A 15,952-nucleotide genomic window follows, 5' to 3' on the forward strand; every position below is an offset into this window, starting at 1 on the left:
GCGCCGGGTGGTCTCTGCAGAGGAGGAAGTTCCCGGGCACCGCTGCCTGCGTCACAGCGGGGCTGGCACCGCGGCGGCGGCTCGGCAGGCGGCAGCGACCCCGGGGCCGGGCGCTGGGCGGCGCTGGCTACCGCGGGCTAGGCTGTGCGCGGGGCGGCGCTGGAGGCGGCACCGCTCGCGGCCGGGGAGGCACCGGGGAGGAGAAACAGGGCTGCGGAGCTGGGGCGTTAGCTGCGTCCCGGCTCGGAGCCCGCGAAGAGGACGAGGACCAAGGCGCTGCCGTGGCCGCGGCCGCAGCACTCTGGGCGCGACAAACCATGAGCAGCGACACAGAGGTCGCTGGCCGCCGCTGAGCCCAATCCGGACACAGCTCGCCGAGCCCCGGCACCCTCTCCTGCCAACACCCTCGCTCCCAGAGGTAAGGACTGGGGACTCACGGAGGGATGGAGAGGGACGGCAGACACACGGCCACTCGACTCAGTCCTCCCGGCGCGCCCCAGCCCGGATGCGCCCACCCCGCCTCATTCGTGTCCCTGGCTCCTCCGGGCTCTGGGATAGGCACAATGTGGTCGCCTGCCCAGCGTACGGTCCCGGGAGCCCGCCAATCCCAACCCCACCCAACCCACAAGGGTCCTGGGATCCGTGTCAGGGACACCCCCCCCCCAGCCTGGCGCCTAGCGCAGCTCGACCGCACCAGGTTCTGGGGACTGGGGGAGGGGCGCACGAGGAGAAAACGCGGTCGCGGTAGGGATGGCCTGAGCGAGTCTCCTTTTTCCATACCTTCAAACCTTCAAAATCCCGGAGATGCTGGGGCCTATTTTTTTTTTTTTTCCTGTTCTTTTACCCAACGCTCTCGCCTCCCAGGAATGCCTGAAGTTACACTTTTTTGAGGAAGGAGGGGGAAACCCGTGGTCTCCGTGGGGATAGAGTGAGCGCCAGCCCGCTCACCTGCAGGACCAGGGGGGCGGGAGGGGGCTGCTGCGCATCCTGAGGCCCGGAGGTCAGGTGTGTAGGCCCGCAGTTGCGGTCAGGACATCTGCCTTCATCCCAGACTGAGCCTTGCTGATCCGTCGTTTTCTGTGGTTCCCAGAATAGAGGTGTTCGAGATGGATCCAGTCCCCCAGGAGCCTTAGGGTGTGCTCTGTAAATGCCTTTCTCTTGTCCAATAGCCAGTTCTTCTCACACACACACACACACACACACACACACACCCCACACGCTCGGCTGTGTTCCTCAGATTTCAGTTACTTTCAAATCCTCCGAGTTTACCTGGCTTTTCAATGGCTCAGCCCACCCTGGTCCCTGTTTATGCGGATGTTTTATTAGAGGGTGAGGGCAAAACTTCACTGGGTTTCCAAGTCCTTAAGCATTTTACCCTCACAACAAATCGGCTAAACACTTTCGGGATCCTATCCTTAAACTGGAAAAAAATAAGACTTAAGTGACCATTGTGACAGTTTGGCTCGGAGGCTTGCAGGACCCGTTAGAGCCTGCAATAGTCTAAGAAGTGTGGTCCCAACTGACGGTCGCTCGCGTTTCTGCCAGGTATGCAGTGGCTTTCAGAAGCTGGAACAGGACTTCAGAGTGGACCAGACATTGAGATGCCATCTAGGTGACAGGAATACAAGTGATTTTAAACCTCTTGGTTCACACCAGTCTGCAAACCGCCAAGCCTCTCTTATTCTCTAACGACTTGTACAAAGCTATGAAACCTGGCTGTAATCGGAACTTCTTAGACTCTTATCCAGATTTGCAATCCATGCTGGACTTGTGGACAAAGCTATCGGGTTAGATGTACACAACTCCGTAATAGTAGTATGATAATAGAATTTCTTATGACTTAAGACCAGCTGGGGAGGTAGAGGGCAGTTTTGCAAGCACAAATATTTCCCTTTTTTTATATCCTAGACTGACAGCAGGTAGGGCCACCATCTCTATGGCTGTGAAAAGCAGTAAGCATGATTTACTGTTTTTATCAATAAAATCACCTGAAGCCTTTGCTAATGACATTAATCTGTTTCTCAGACTGATTGTGCACTTTATTTAACCAAATCTTGTGAGTTTTTGTTTTATTGGTCTCATGTAGCCCAGACTGACCTCAGATTTCCTATTTACCAGAGGATGGCTTTGAACGTCTGATCTTGCAAGCGTTGGCTTTAGGGGGAGTATGCTACCATGTCCAGTTTATTCTGTGCTGGTGACTGAATCTGGGCCTTTATGGGTACTAGCCAATCTTATCAATTAGTTACATTCCAAAGAAGAGCTTTTTTTTTGTGAGATAAGGTTTCTCTGTGTGGCTTTGGAACCTGTCCTGGTACTTACTCTGTAGCCCAGGCTGGCCTCGAACTCATGGGATCCACTTGCCTCTGCCTCCTGAGTGCTGGGATTAAAGGTGTGCACCACCACCGCCCACTGTAAAATTTATCTTTTCAAACAACACAGAGCCAGAAATATTCTTAACTCCGAAGGCCCAGTTTTTATAAAATTATTATGGCTGTTTTATTGATTGAGACAGGATTTCTTTGTGTATCCTGGCTCTCCTGGAACTTGTCCTGTACCAGGCTGGCCTCAAACTCAGAGGGCTGCCTGCCTCTGTCTCCCGAGTGCTGGGATTATAGGCATCAGACCCATCGATGGTTTTTAAACCTTTTGTAGTATTTTAATCTATAGTCATTGGTGTCATTATAATATAACCCAAGTTTAAAGAGAAATGAAGTGAAATTTCTACTTAATCCGGCGAGACTTGTCTTAATGATTTAGTGTGTGGCATCTCCTTAATGTAAACTGGCTGTCCTGATATCTCTCGGTCCACCCTGAGAGAGATGGTGCTGTATCCATTTTATAGAACGGAGCTCAGAGTGTATGACTTGCCAAAGGCCGTGCAGCTGGAATAAATACTAGCTGAACGCAGACAGTGTTTGAGTTTAGGCACTGCGTCACTCTGCAGCTCAGGCTTGCCTCACAGTCCTGGTAATCCTCCTGCCTCAGCCTCTTGATTGATAGGGTTGCAGGTGTGAATCTCCATACCTGGTTCTCTTGAATTTTTAATGTTACACTTTCTCCCCACTATCTAAAGCCTCCTCTTTTTCCTCTGACCTAACTATGCTTTTAACTAACAGTAACACCTTCACTTGAAAACGGAAATTAAGAACATACAGTGACCTCTCTAGGGTTTGCCAGGCCTCTGCTATGCAACACAATTTGAATTTTGAATAAGGACAATTACTTCCAAAGCCTATGTTCTTTTGACTGATTGTAACTAAGTGAATAATTTGAAACACCCCAGAGGACCATTCTGTCCTGCCCATTGGCTGGGCTTATCCACATGGCAACAGTATCTCCTGGACTGTAACACATTGCCAGGGTTTCCTCCTTCGTCTATGGAATGCTGGCTGTGTCTCTAGTCTTGGTTCATCCCTGATGGCATGTTACAACCCATGAGGATGACATTCCTGTGGATGTGTCTTTGATACCACTTCTTTTAAAATATAAATGGTGGCAGTGCCTGGTGAGACATTTTGTAATCCCAGCGCTCGGGAGGCAGAGACATGAGGATTGCTACAAGTTTAAGGTGAGCTTGGTCTTGGCATTGTGAGTTCCAGGCTGGTCTGGGCTACAGAGGGAAGCCCTTTCTCAAAAATAAATAAGTAAATAAAGCATTAACATATATCACAGTAGAATATCTGCATCATTTTAAATTGGACTGGTGTACAGAGCTTAGCCCCAGGTAGGCATCGTCGCTGTCAACTTCTGGATGCAGTGCAAAATAGGTATTCAAAGGGCCCACGGGATTGAGCCATGCCGAGCCCCCCGTTTCCCCGTGTAGTGGAGTGTTAGAGTCTGTGTCGTGTATGAATTAGATGAAGCAGTACCCCTGAAGACAGCGCCCTTGTCTAGCAGAGAAGCAGTAAGGACTCCATCTCTGTAACCGTCTAGATGTCTAGAGCCCACGGAGGTCTCTGCTATCACTTTCTGTGTTTTTACCTGCAGGTGGTGATTAGTCAATCTGTCATAGACTCACTCTTCCTCCAGCTATCCGGGGTTGGTCTAAATCCGTTTTTAGCATATCTAACTTTGAATAACATCCGTTCTTGAAGTCTTGAGTTAGACGCTCTCTCACCTTTTTTAGTGTTTCCTTTGTTCTGCGCAGCATATTTTAAAGAACTTACTAGAACTGTATCAGTGGATTGGAATGTGTATGCTTTGGCAAACAAGTGTTCCTGTTTTTTGCCGCTCAGGGTCTCGCAGCCTTGCTTATCTCTCAAACACCATGAGGATGCCAGTATCTCCCCACCACACACCTCACCCTCCACCACATCACTCCCCTCTGCAATACTGCGCAGCTAAATGCTCCCTCCTCTCCAGCCCCTGACCTCCCTCTGCATCCTCCCTCAGTCCGGTTGCACTTCCAACAGGAGCTCTAATGCTTCCATTTTTTTCACGTTGTTTTTTCCCCGGTATTATTCTACAAACAACAGTAAGTCGTGGAATGTAGCAGATCTTTTTCTGTTTATTTTTCTTTGCTGAGGGTAGCATCTTGATGTTATTTATGTCCTGAAAGAAAGACCAGCCATGTATTTGTAAGCGATCCTTCCACGGCATCTAGGAAAGATGCCCACATTCCTTGCTTACCTTTAAGACTTACTCATCTCAACCTCTGTGCTTGTTCTTTTACGTGGATGTATGCAGGGTATATGCTGTCTGTGTTCACACGTGGGCTCTATGTGTATGAAGCTGCACATATGTACGAGCTCGTGTGGAGGTTTATGGTTATCAACCAGTCTTTCCTGAGCACTTCGTCTTCTTTATTGAAGCAGGGTTGTTTACTTGATCCAGGAGCGCACCATATAGCTAGCCAGTTTTCATCTGAGCTCCCCTCTCTCTGAACTCTGATTCCACCTGACAGTCACATAAGTTCCGAGGATCTGAACCCAGGCTCACACTTGCAGGGCAAACTCACACCTCCCCAGCCCCTTTCTTCACTTACCATGTTTCACTAGTATTACATTTACTGGAAGGTCACAGTTCTTAAAGAACTTTAGACACCATGAAAGGAAGACATGTTTCATTTATAAATTGCTCCTAGAGTCATGTAATAAACATCATTGCATTATAAATCCGTTGAGCACATTGGAATCAGATTGCCTGGAGCAAGGGGCTGGGGTGTGTGTGTGTGTGTGTGTGTGTGTGTGTGTGTGTGTGTGTGTGTGCAATGCCTTTACTGGAGAGCAAGGCAAGCGAGCCTCAGAAGTGTGAGGTAGTGAGCAAGGAAGATTGCAAAACCTTTGTGTGGGATATAGAACTGGCCATGACACTGCTGGAGCCTGCGACCGGAAGTCACTTTCAAGAGAGAATTAGCCCAGATGTAAAGCCCAGTCCATTTTTACTGCTGATGCAAGGAATGGAAAAAGGAGGCTTGGCTGTGTGCTGGAGGCCTGCTGCCTGCTGGTCGTTCCTGGGCTGTGAAAATGAGTCTGTGGGTTCCAGAGCAACAGGAGTGCAGAGAAGCTAACCTGGCCTTGAACAGCTAACACGGAAGTGGAAATGCTCGCCCCCTTACCACCGCCCCCTGGCCAGCACAATATTGTGCCGGAGGGTTTCTTTAGATAGTCGGGTGGGACTCTGTGGGAACTGACCCAAGTGTTGAGGTGGAGAATGGCAGTCAGACATGAGAAATGCTGGACCGTTTACTTAGAAGAGTCCTTTCCCATCACAAACTGTAAAAGGAAATTTAGGAACACTTTCTGATGAGGAAGCAGTGTGCGTGTGTGCGTGTGTGCGTGCGTGCGCGCGCGCGCGTGTGTGTGTGTGTGTGTGTGTGTGTGTGTGTGTGTGTGTGTGTGAACAGGCAAACATGAACTCAGGAGTCAATTCAGGCCTTTGCACAGGCTTCATACATCACATGCTCCTACTGAGTCCCATCTCTGTACCCTTTGTCTGTGCCAGCTCTTGGGTGTTTTTTTGTTTTGTATTTTGTTTGTTTTAGTATTATTCTGTAGTTGGTGATGTGTCTTACCAAAGAGCTGTTGATTTTAAAAAATTGCAATGCGGGCTAAGGAAAGTTTAGCAAAATTTGGAAATCAGCTATCAGAAAGATATTTTGGGGGCGGGGTTTGAGAGAGGGTTTCTTTTTTGTTTTGGTTTGGTTTTTGTAAGACAGGGTTTCTCTGTGTAGCCCTGACTGTCCTGGAAATCGTCCTGTAGACCAAAGGTCTGCCTGCCCCTGCCTCAGAAGTGCTGGGATTAAAGGTGTGCACCACCATCGCTGGCAAAGATGGGATCTCTTGTGTAGTCCTGGCTGGCCTTGAACTCAGCCACTGTGCCCAGCTCAGAAAGATGTTTTATAACTTGAGAAAGTCACAGAAAGTGTCTCAGATGAAGGAAGTGTTTGAGCTAGAGCAATCCAGGATTGGCATGTGTTCCTTAAAGAATCTTTCCAAAGACCCAGGAAAATAAAAACTATTCCCATGCCAGAAAAAGCAGCAAGGCCCCAGAACACAGGACAGAGCGTGAGAAAGCTTAATACCGAAGGTCCATTGTGTTTCTGTGGACTGTGGCCTTGGGTGGACCACAGTCAGTAAGAGTTGTTTGTGCCTCCCCCACCTCTCACTTTCTGCCCAACCTTACCTTTTGCCAGGGCAAGATGACCTCTGTTGAACTCATGGTTACAGGGCTTCCCAGCAAGATGACCTCTGTTGAACACATGGTTACAGGGCTTCCCAGCAAGATGACCCCTGTTGAACACATGGTTACAGGGCTCTATGATACATTTAGAAGTCACAGAGGAGCCATGTACAACTGAAGGCAGACAGAATAGCCAATATAACAATATATTTTTTGTAAATATATATGATGTCTTAATTTTTAAAACCCTCTACAATTATCTTTTTATTTGTATTTATAAGAAACACACTTAGCTGGATGTGGTGGCACAAGCCTTTAATCCCAGCACTGAGGAGGCAGAGACAGGTGAATCTCTTTGAGTTGGAAGTCAGCCAGGGCTACATGGAGAGATTCTGTTAGAACAAACAAATAAAAAAGAAACAATTTGCTCTGTGCAGTGGGGCAGCGTGTGAGGTCTGTGACTTCTCATGAGCCATCCACCTTGTTTTTGAGATAAAGCATCTCACTAGGACTGGTTCTGCGATAAAGCTAGGCTGGCTCACCAGCAAGCCCCAGGGATCTGTTGTTTCTGCCTCTCCCCTGCTAGGAAAACAAATGACTGGCTTTTAAGAAGAACTTGGATGCTGGGATCTAATTTATGCTCATGATTGACAGCTATTTCTCCAGCCCCCGTTGTCTTAAGCTGAAATTCATTTGTAAAGAATTAAACTGACTACCTAAATTTTACATTGACAAAATTCTTATACCCTTAAATTTGTCTCCCAAAGCCTCCTTGACCGGGCATCCCTTTTCTCTTGATGGGCATACCCCCTCAGTTTTCATATCCATCACCCCTCATCTGTTCCTGCGGATGCTCTGATACAAGCCAAGCTTCTTTGGGACTGCTCAGTTATTTATCAAGTATGAGTTTGTCTATCTCAAAGAATTTATACTTCTTCATAATTACAACACTTCCTTATTAAAAAGATTTTAGTGTGCAGATATTTGGGGATGGTGGGGCTCCCAGGGCTTTCTTGGCTTCCTGGTTTCTTGCACAAGTTCCCTGGGGAACAAAAGCCTGGGCTTCTGGTGCATCTTCTGGAGCTGTGAGGGGTCTGTTTCCCCAGCTGTTGGCCACATCTGGAGACTGGCATGCTTTGGCACGCTCCATCTTCACAAACAGGGCATCCTTCTCTTCCCCAGCTTTCATTTTAACTATATTTTTCTTTTCAACTTTCACCTCAAACCTTCAGAAAGGTGTTTGGTGACAGGAAAGTATCCAGGACAGCAAGAGCCTCCTTCCCTGTTCTTTCCTCAGTGTTCAAGGAGTCCCTGGGACACAGCCGTTCAAGAACTATTGATATTATAGATGTTAGTGGCGAGACTTCTTACCTTCTAGCTGGGAGCATATCATTTCCTTCTGATTTTTTAAAAATGTTTATTTATTATGTATACAGTGATCTGTCTGCATGTGTGCCTGCAGGCCAGAAGAGGGCAGATGGTTGAGTCACCATGTGGTTACTGGGGATTGAACTCAGGACCTCTGGAAGAGCGGCCAGTGTTCTCAACCAGCCCCAATAATTTTCTTTTCAAGACAGGGTTTCTGTGTAGCTATGGAGCCTGTTCTGGACCTCACTCTGTAGACCAGGCTGCCTTGAATTCACAGAGATCACCTCTGCCTCCCAAGTGCTGGGATTAAAGGCGTGTGCCACCACCATCCGTTTGTTTTGTTTTGAGACAAGGTCTCACTGTGTAGTCATGGCTGCCCTGGATCTTGGCTCACTAGCATGTGTAATTATTCAAAATAATGTGTTGCATTATGACATTTCATTCATGTATGTAATACATTTTGGAAATATTCACCTCATCACCCTCTTTTGATCCCCTCCCACCCATCCCCTGTCCCTTTCCTCTTCCCGACTGTTCCCCTTCCGCTTTCCTTTTTTTCTGTGTATTTTAAGCACTTGTCAAAAATCACTAAGAATCACTTAGTAGTCCCTTTTAAATATCTTCGAGTTTATGAAAATTAGAAACATTTTGAAATATCTCCGTGCTTTTGGTAAATGGGAAAGATGTAACTTGTACCCACCTCCTGGAACAATAGGCAGATGATTGCTTGGTCAGTCCTTTCTGTTTTGAAGCCTTACAGAATGACTTCACTGGGAAAGCATTGTAAAGATAAATCACTCTGCCTCCCTGGACCTCAGCAAAGCCCAGGACAGTGTGTGTATCCGTGATGTTGGGAAATGCTGTTCAGATTGCACTCGACCTTCTGGCGATTGCGTAGCTCTGCAGAGCATTCCTCCAGCCATCGGAGGAAGTGGGGGTCTGCAGCGGAGGGTGGGGTTTGGCCATGAGTTAGGAACTTCGGCGTTTTGTGAAGGCTGAGGTCTGCATGCTAGAAAACATGCATCTGACGGTCACGTGAGCGCTAAAGCAAGGATTTAGAAGGAGTTTGGTAGAATGAAATGAAGAAAAAAAAACACAGGCAAGTGATAAGGGAACTGTTTGGATGGACGTGCAAGGTGGCCTCGGGAAGAAAAAGAAGCCATGTAAGCACGCGTGGTGACGATTTGGTTGTTGTCCATGCAGGTGTGCTAAAAGAATGACTGAATGAGTGAGGGAGATGCGAGGCGGAGAAAGGCTGTGCGCCATTAGCATAAAAGTAGGTCTTCCTAGGTAGATGGTGCTGGCCAGCTAGCAAGCTGCTACAAAAACTTGCTGGATAAATAATTTATAAAAAGTGGTGTTGGGGGTGGGATGGGAGATTCATCTAAAAGTGAATTCTGAGCGTCACGTCATGTGAGAAGTGGATGGTGGACTTGTTTTTAAAACGTGGATTCAAGAGTATCACTAAACTATTGTTTTGAGACAAGTCTCGCCGTGTAGCCCTGACTTGACCTTCTGGAGATCCACCTGCCTCTGTCCCAAGAATGCTGACACTAAAGGGCAGCCTACATTACTAACTAGACCCTTGACTGACAGCTAGTAATTAATTAGGTGTCCAGGAAACAGATTTCCAAGAACATGTCTGCTCTCTATTAATGTTCATTTAAATTTTCTTTTTATCAGAGTCTTAATTTCCTCGCTGAGGGAGACCGTGGCAATACCTTGCAAATAGATGCTGTCCCAGATCAAGTTTGAAACTTTCCGGATCACTTTTGTTTCATGTTGAATTAATTTTTAAGTTGGAATACAAAGTCGTGGGTTATGTCCTGGTGTGCGTGCGTGTGTGTGTGTGTGTGTGTGTGTGTGTGTGTGTGTGTGTGTGCGTGCGTCCTGTTTGTTTATTCAAAGAGTACAATGAAACATGTCACTCCTGACAGTCTCTACAGATTGTCTTGGCCAAGGAAATATCATCCATCGCATTCTGTTTTTGTGTTAAGATATTTGAGTTTGTCACTCTGGATTTCTTTGTCTATATTGTGTTTTTAGAGTTCTGATGCCCAGCACTGATAACACACTGGTATTTTTAATATTTTCAAAACATAATCTACATGAATACTGTTTCACTATGATCTAATTAATACAGTGTGTGCACCTGGCCTCTGTGTGTTTGTCCTGTACATTCAGCATGTTGTCTTTTAAAAGGTAACATCAAGAAGTACATATGGCCACCTGGTGCCAATTTCAAGCTAGAAATGATTTTGCCTATATTATTAATCCCCGTGGGACCCCTATTTTTTGAGAGGCCTCTAAGACTTATTCTGATAAGAAGCTATATTCTTTTTAAAAAAATATATATTTGAGTCTTTTAAAACGACTTTAATCTTTTTTGAGGCAGGATAGCCCTGGCTTCCTGAACTCCATTTGTAGACCAGGCTGGTCTTGAACACACAGAGATCCACCTGCCTCTGCCTCCCAGTACTGGAATTAAAGACAGGCACCACCACACTCAGCAAAGATTATATTCTTTCCTGAAAAGTTGAGATTCTGAGGCTGGGGGAAAGAGATCAATTGATAAGTTCCTGCCATGCATGCATCGAGAAGCTGGATTCGGATCCGCAGTACCACGTAAAAGCTAGGCTCGGCAGTGCACATCCGTAGCCCCAGTACCTTGAGCAGATCCAGAAAGACCCCTGGTGCTCACTGGTCAGCCAGCCTCGCCAAGTTGATGACCTCTAGGTTCAGCAAGAGACCCTGTCTCAGAAAGCAGTGTGCAGGGAGACCGAGGAAGACAGTGTTGATCTTCGGCCAGCAAACATCTGTGCACCCCCATACACACACGTGCATGCGCACACAGTTGGCATTCTCAGGATAATGCAGTGTGTTCAGGAAGGTTATTGTGGGCCTTGTCCCTCTTATGAAAGTATAACCCTAGATCGGAGTGGGATTGGTGTGCTAAAGAAATTCATCTCCAAACGTGACGGTCTCAGCACGGCATGTCACAGTAGCTTTGCTCAGTTACTAGCTGCTGGGAAGGACAGATTGTAACAAATACTTGCATATTGATACATTGCCAGGAGCAGTAAAGGGCTCAGGGCACATAGGAATGGCGTGCAGCGCTATGAATGGAAGAAACTTGCGTCTTATTTTCCAGGGGGACGTAGCATCCATAATAAGGTGCTTTTCAGCAAGTGAGCTTTTCTCTATTGCTGTCCTTCTTAGAGTCAAGTTTGTGCAGATCGTCCTTTACAGAACCTGCCTGTGCTTTTCCGAGTTCACTTTCAAAAACTGCAGTTGTTCACAGGATTCCCTGTGCTCTCCTCCGCCTTCACTAGGTAATGCTGGCGGCTCCCCGGTTACTGTTCCTTACGGCGTGTTTTCTCTCACGGTGTTAGAATGCTAGCAGTGGTGTGTGGCCCAGGACGGTAACCCTTCAACCCCTAAGGTGGGAGTTTTGGCTCTCCTGGCATTCTTTGGTGATGTACCAGTGAGATAGAGATTTGGATTTTGATGGAAGCATCAGGAATCACCAGTTATCGTAGACGCTTACATAGAACTCCTCTGGGTTTGGTTTAGTTTTGTTGTTGTTTTGTTTTCAAAGGTACTCTACACTGAAATAACTTGCTAGATTAAGGGTTAGAAATAACTTTTTTTTAAAAAGAGGGGCTTGCTTTAGCAAACGTCTTTCAGAAAACAAGTTAGACAAGGAAGGCATGAGAACGCAGTCAACACCAGTATGGTGTGCAGGGCTTCCAAGAGAGGAAACTGCACTGGGTGAGGTCGTGCTAGGCTTCTCTTTTGGAACCTCTGGGTGCTTCCTGCTGCAGGGAGCTGCTCCATCCTAAACCAAACGCTGCAGCCCTGCAGTCCTGCTGACTTGGAAAAGCGGAGGGTCAAGTCAGAGCCTGCCAGTGGCAGCGCAGTGGAGGGAAACCCCCAAATCCGCATATAAACTCCTCCCAAATGTTTGCCTGATCTCAAAGGAGAGACATCGATAGCTGGGCAGATTTCTGGCCTCGGTCCACGCTTTAGCCCCTGCCACTGTGCGGCACAGAGTTAACAGTTTGAGGAGGGCCACACCGCTGATCTGCTGCACCTAAAACCAGCGCTTTCCAGAGGCATTTAGAGTAAACATCAGTAATCAGACACGGAAACACACAGGGGAAGGAACACAACCCGTAATAAGACAAAGACTATCATCAGAAATTAACTTCGGAATGAGCCAAGTGATGGAATTAGGCAATAACAAGTTCCAACAGCTGTTGTTAGCAGTGTGGAAGGAAAAGTGATCCTGACGGCTCTGCAGATAGGAACTCAGCAAAGAAACAGAAACTGGAACAAAGTGCAGTCTAACCCGAAAAAGCCCCTAGTAGCTTTAGAAGTCATTGGAGAGAACACACAAGTGTGCATGTGTGCGCGCGCGCACACACACACACACAGGTTTTGTAGTGTAAAGGGTAAAGATCTGAAGTAATTGACACACAGTGACACATGGGACAATATCAATACTGCAGCCGTCTCTCTGTGAGCAGCCTGGGTGACTTGTAAAGCAGTTTGGTATTCTTAACCCAGAAAACTACACAAAATCCTGCCAGTCCAGAGGTCCAAATCTTTGTGTTTACTTCCTTTGTGAAGCTGCCCGGGCCATCGAAGCATGGCACCCCCAGAGCCCAGTAGCTGAAAAGCGTTGGTTGAAAGGAGCAGCCTGCAGATCTTGCCGTTACGATGGTGGAGTGGGCACAGGGTCTGTGGTCTAAAGTGCTGGTAACCTTTTGCTGTGGTGATATTTTGTTTGTGCTTTAACAAATAAAGCTTGCCTAAAGATCAGACAGAGTACAGACATAGCCACACTTGTTAGCCATAGAGGCTAGGCAGTGGTGGCACATATTTTTATTCCTTCATAGAGGTAGTCAGATCTCTGTGAGGTCAAGGCCACCCTGGGCTACAAGACATCGAATCATTCTAAAAGAGAATCAGAGCCTAGTGGTAATGGCTCACACCTTTAATTCCATCACTAAGGAGGTAGAGACAGGAAGTGATAGGCCTGGGCAGAGAGAGGAATTTAAGGCAGGGGAAGACAGGAGCTCAGGACTCAGTGTGAGGCTTCATAGAGACAGGAGGATTCAGTAGAGATAAGAACAGGATCACCCCTTTAGTCTGAGGATTCAGTAGAGATAAGAACTAGTCACTTACTGCTCTGCTTCTCTGATCTTCAGCATTAACGCCTCTATCTGACTCCAGGTTCTTATTATTAAGACCAATTAGAATTCGCACTACATTTTGCTGTGTACATTTCAAAGTGTAGAGAGTGTGGAGCGCCTAATGGTTCCAGTGCAGCTTTTCTGACCACTGGACTCAGCCAGGTGAGCAAAGCTCCCAGGATGCACCACGGCACACAGTGAGCGCAGGGTCGGATTAGACATGGCTGAGCTCCCAGGATGCACCACAGCACACAGTGGCTTGTGGTCAGATTAGACATGGCTGAGCTCCCAAGATACACCACGGCACACAGTGAGCTCGTGGTCAGATTAGACATGGCTGAGCTCCCAGGATGCACCACGGCACACAGTGGCTTGTGGTCAGATTAGACATGCCTGAGCTTGACACACTGAGATGATGGTCACAGAAAGGAACACAGAAGAGCAGATTCCACAGAAGAAGGAGTATCCCAGAAGCTAGTAAACAAACAAAAACTTACGGCAAGGGACTAAATTTAGCACAAAGAAATAATGAAATAATGAAAAAAAAAACAATGTTCAAGAAGGATAAAAAAATAGGGAAAATAAGAAAGAAAAAAAAAACGGTTTTAGATAAAGGCTATCAGTTGCCCACATTTGACAAAAGTAAAACATAAACTTCACATCACACTGCAGGCAGGTTCAGCACAGCGAAAGCATCCCTTGATCATTGCCGTAGACTGACATCTGGAAAGAAAGACGGAGAAAGCAAAGCATGTTCCCTGCAGGCCGAAACAGTCAGAATAAAGGATAAATTTTCCTCCAGAAAAATAGGAGCTGGGAAGGTTGCTCGGAGCAAAAGCTGCTTGTGCGCAAGCCTCACGGCCTGGATTTGGTGTCAGCAACCCTCTGCACGCCTGCCTCTGTAGTTTATGGGAGCCCATACTCACAGACACGATACATCATTTTTATAGATTGGTTTATTTTTATTTTTCACGTATGAATGTTTTACCTGCCTGTGAGTCTGTGCACATTGTGCGTGCAGTGTTCACAGACACCAGAAGAGGGAGTCTTATCTCCTAGTACTGGGGTTATGATATGATTATTAGCCACTTTGTGGGTGCAAAAAGACCCAATCTGGGTGGGTCCCCTGGAAGAACAGCCAGTGTTCTTAACTGTTGGGTCATCTCTCCAGTACCAATAAGCGATTTCAAGAAAGAACAGGGTAATCTTATTTGTATTTTTTGATCACTTTGAAAGAATAAGATACTTAGAGGAGGGGCTGGAAAAATGGGTCAGTAAGAGCACTTGATGCTCTTCCAGAGAACTCAAGTTTGTTTCCCAGCACCTACATCAGCAATCTTCTCTCCAGTTCCAGAGACCAACGCCCCTTCTGGTCTCTGCATGAGCACACACATGCACACACAGTTTTTGTAAAGACATGTACAAGAAGATCAATGCTTGTAAGTAAAATGAGTAACTTTTATACGCTTTTATTTCAAAAGCAAATTCAAGAAAATGTTAAAACATTCCCAGCACTGAATGATAAAGATACAACGTCCAAATTACTAGAAAAACATGATGAAATACAGCTCAGGTGAGGCATAGGTAGGTTGGTGGATGAACAGATGAGAGATAGGTGGACAGGTGGGCAAAGAAACTTTATAGGACTCAACGTGTTTATATTAGGAGAATCCTCGGGTTGGGGATAATCTCAGCGGCACAGTGCTTGCCTGTTATGTATGAGCCCTGTGTTTATTCTGTCACGACTAAAAAGCAACAACCAAAATAACGATAAAAAACAGCACACAAATTTAGTTTTATCTAGTTTACATATAAGAAAGTAAGTTAGTCCCCCAACTAAAGAAGGAAATAATAAAAATAATAACAGAATCAGTGACTTGAAAAACAGATTTAAAATTAAGTTTAAATTTTTAAAATATGGTTTAAAAAGTAGGTCAAATGTTTGTTCTTTGAATCAGTGTTAAAATATTAGTTGTCATTTTGATGGAATTAACAAAAATAATTCTGATCAGTTATTTCTTATCAGAAATATTAATTGAATGCCAAAATTCTATTAATAAATTTTGTTCTTTGGCAAGCTCATACATGACCTGGTCCTTTCCAAGATTTGTGACTTTTAGTTTTGCTTTTCTGTTTATCCAGGGCCATCCATGCGGCCAATGGATTGAGACTCCATTGGAGTCACCAGTGGGCTCACAGCTGGAGCTAACATTCCCTCCTTGTCCCTGATCTATCCGTGGCCTATGGTTCCACTACGAGGGATGTGCATCTGTTGGAAGGAGGGGACTGCTTGTTCTTCCCAGCTGCCCCGCTAGCTTACACCCAAAATAATCACATAGAAACTGTATCAATTAAATCACTGTTTGGCCCATTAGCTCTAGCATCTTATTGGCTAACTCTTACATCTTAATTTAACCGATTTCTATTAATCTGTGTATCGCCACGTTTCAGTGGCTTACCGGCAAAATTTTAGCATGTCTATCTCCTGTAGCAGATCCATGACATCTCTTAACTTCGTCCTTCTTTCTCCCAGCATTCAGTCCAGTTTTCCCCGCCTACCTAAGTTCTGCCATATCAACAGGCCAAGGCAGTTTCTTTATTCATTCGTTAAATTCACAGCATACAGAGGGAAGTCTTTCTCTATCCCAAATAACCACTCCGAGACTTCTTAATCATGAAAACATGATCTTAACTTAGGCTTGTTTCTAACTACCTTTTATAACTTAAATTAATCCATTTCTATTAATCTACATGCTACCACA

The 15,952-nt window shown here is 46.0% G+C and overlaps 1 protein-coding gene across 2 annotated transcripts in view; it reads left to right on the forward strand.

Annotated features, from left to right (window-relative positions):
• The first annotated feature begins 349 nt into the window (after positions 1–349).
• Lrrc8c (leucine rich repeat containing 8 VRAC subunit C) overlaps positions 350–15,952 on the forward strand; it is an 81,854-nt gene continuing 66,251 nt past the window's right edge. Inside the window, exon 1 of one of the 2 annotated variants that reach the window (XM_026785175.1) lies at positions 350–418. The gene's annotated coding sequence lies outside the window, so the exon portion shown is untranslated. The remainder of the gene's footprint in view (positions 419–15,952) is intronic. The other variant, XM_013350932.2, reaches the window with a different exon arrangement.

The sequence above is a fragment of the Microtus ochrogaster genome, linkage group LG1 (assembly GCF_000317375.1).
Source record: "Microtus ochrogaster isolate Prairie Vole_2 linkage group LG1, MicOch1.0, whole genome shotgun sequence".
NCBI lineage: Eukaryota > Metazoa > Chordata > Mammalia > Rodentia > Cricetidae > Microtus > Microtus ochrogaster.